General features: G+C 38.3%; 1 protein-coding gene across 1 annotated transcript in view; it reads right to left on the minus strand.

The window, feature by feature from the left end:
• The window catches only part of ANXA5 (annexin A5), an 80,305-nt gene that overhangs the window by 21,031 nt on the left and 56,283 nt on the right, over window positions 1-2,991 (minus strand). The window lies entirely within an intron of this gene.

The raw sequence follows: 2,991 nt of genomic DNA on the forward strand, positions 1-2,991 counted from the left end.
GGAGCTCTGGTAGCATAGTGGCTAAGGCATTTGACTGCTAACCAGAAGGCTGGTGGTTCAAACCCACCAGCCACTCCTCAGAAGGAAGATGGGGCCAATCTACTTCCGTAGTGATACTGCCTCAGAAACCCAAAGAGGGGTTGCTATGAGTCAGGTCTGACTCCACGGCACATAACAACAACAACATAGTTCTTTAGCATAATTTTATTTGTGTGTGATATCAATGATATTGTTTGAAAATTCCCACATTCCACTGGCTCACCTTTCTTTGAAGAAGACAAAAACATGGGTGAGCTAGCTACCTTCCAAATTTCTTGGCACAGATGCCTGAGCATGTGCAGCCATTTGCTGAAACATCTCAACTGGAATTCTGTCATTTGTGGAGCATTTTTTTTTGCCATGGCTTTCAGAAAACTTTGGACTTCTTCCTTTAATACCATTGGCTCTTGATCATATGCTACCTCTTAAAATGGTTGAATATGGACCAATTCTATCTGGTACAGTGACTCTGTGTATTCCTTACATCTTCTTTTGATACTGCTTGCATCATTCAATATTTTGCCCAATGTTGCAATTTCAGTATTGCAAACTGAGGCTTGACTTCTTCTTCAGTTCTTTCAGCTTGAGAAATGTCAAGTGCCTTCTTCCCTTTTGGTTTTCTAACTCCATGTCTTTGCACATTTCATTATAATACTTGGTCTTCTTGAGCCTCCCTTTGAAATCTTCTGTTCAGCTTTTTTACTTCATTATTATTTCCATTTGCTTTAGCTGCTCTACATTCAAGAACAAATTTTAGAGTCTCTTTTGGCACCCATTTTGGTCTTTCTTTTTTTTTCCTTTCTTGTCATTTTAATGACCTTTTGCTTTCTTCAGGTATGAAGAATATCATCTCATAACTTGTCTGGTGTTCAGTCATTAGTGTTCAATGGGTCAAATTTAGTCTTGTGATGGTCTCTAAATTCAGGAGGGATATACTCAAGGTCAGTGTTAGTGAAAGAGCTCATGTACACAACTTTATACTGCATGCCAGTATTCATCTAGGTTTGGCATATTTAAGAGCCTACTAGGAGTTCTAGTAGTGTAGTGCCTAAGGCACTTGATTGCTAATCAGAAGGCTGGCAGTTCAAACCCACCAGCCACTCCTTGGAAGAAAGGTTGGGCAATCTACTTCCATACTGATACTGCCTCGGAAACCCAAGGAGGGGTTGCTATGAGTCAGGTCCGACTTGACAGCACATTACAACAACAACAACAAATACTCAAGGTCATATTTTGGCTCTCGTGGACTTGCTTTAATTTTCTCAGTCTCAACTTGAATTTGCATGTGAGCAACTGATGATCTGTTCCACCATCAGCCCCTAGCCATGTTCTGACCAGCGACAGTGAGCTTCTCCACCATGTCTTTCCACAGATACAATCAATTTGATTCCTATGTATTCCATCTAACAAGGTCCACACGTATAGCCACCATTTATGTTGATAAAAGGAATTTCCAATGAATAGGTTGTTGGTCTTACAAAATTGCACCATACAATCTTTGGTGGTGTTTCTATCACCAAGGTCATATTTTCCAACTGCTGATCCTTCTTTGTTTCTAATTTTTGCATAACAATCACCAGTAATTATCAATGCCTCTTGATGCATGTTTAATCAATTTCAGACTGCAGAAGTTAATAAAAATTTTCAATTTCTTCATCTTCGGCATTAGTGGTTGATGCATAAATTTGAGTAATAGTTGTATTAACTGTTTTTCCTTATTGTTGTTGTTATTTGCCATCGAGTCGGCCCCGACTCATAGCGACCCCTCCTTGGGTTTCCGAGGCAGTATCACTACGGAAGTAGGATTGCCCAACCTTCCTTCCGAGGAGTGGCTGGTGGGTTTGAACCACCAGCCTTCTGGTTAGCAGTTATAGGTATATGGATATTATACTATCACTGACATCGTTTTACTTCATGACAGATCTTGAAATATTCTTTTTGATAATGAATGTGATGTGTTCTTCTTTGTCATTCCTGGCACAGTAGACCACATGCTGTCTGATTCAAAATAGCCTATACCAGTCCATTTCATCTCACTAATGCGTAGGTTATCTATCTTCAAGCATTCCATTTCAGTTCTGACAACTGGTAATTTTCCTAGATTCATACTTTGTACATTTCACATTCTGATTATTAATCAATGTTTGCAGCTGTCTCTTCTCACTTTGAATCACAAATTTGCCACAATAGCAAATGAAAGTCCTGAAATTTTTGCTCCATCCATATCATTAAGGTTGACTCTATTTTGAAGAGGCAGCTCTTCCTCACCCATATTTTGAGTACCTTATAACCTGAGAGGCTCATCTTCTGGCACTGTATCAGACAATGTTTCACTATTATTCATAAGGTTTTCACTGGCCAATGTTTTAAAAAATTTAGATCATCATGTCCTTCTTTCTTGTCTTAGTCTAAAAGCATTACTGAAATCTGTCCACCATGGTGACCCTGCTGGTATTTGTAATACCGGGGGTGGTACAGCTTCCATCATCACAGCAACATTCAAACAAACACAGTATGACAAACTGACAGGCAAGTGATGGATGATATATAATAAATTATATAAATTTGTTATTTGATCAGTTTTATTCTGGATAGTGTAAAAGTACAGCATTTAAAAGAAACAAAATAATTTATTTTCAAAAAAAAGCATAAATAGTAAAAATGAAAGCTCTACATAATTTACATGGAGAAACACTGATATTTTAACAATCTGTAGGTCAAAAACACACCATTGCCTCTGAGTTATGTCCTCAATGGAGCCACTGGGAATCTAGCACTAAAAGTGACACCAACAGCAACCACAAGTCAAGGAAACATACAAATGGGAAAGAAGAAAAAGATGCTAGACTACTTTGAAAATGTTCTCTCTCAAGCTCTTTTTGCCTAAAACTTTCCCATACTTCTAAACACTATCAGACTTACTTAAAATGAAGCAGCTGGCACACATGTCAT

This window comes from Orycteropus afer, unplaced genomic scaffold (genome assembly GCF_000298275.1).
Source record: "Orycteropus afer afer isolate SDZICR_OR568_19922 unplaced genomic scaffold, OryAfe1.0 scaffold00162, whole genome shotgun sequence".
Classification (NCBI taxonomy): Eukaryota; Metazoa; Chordata; class Mammalia; order Tubulidentata; family Orycteropodidae; genus Orycteropus; species Orycteropus afer.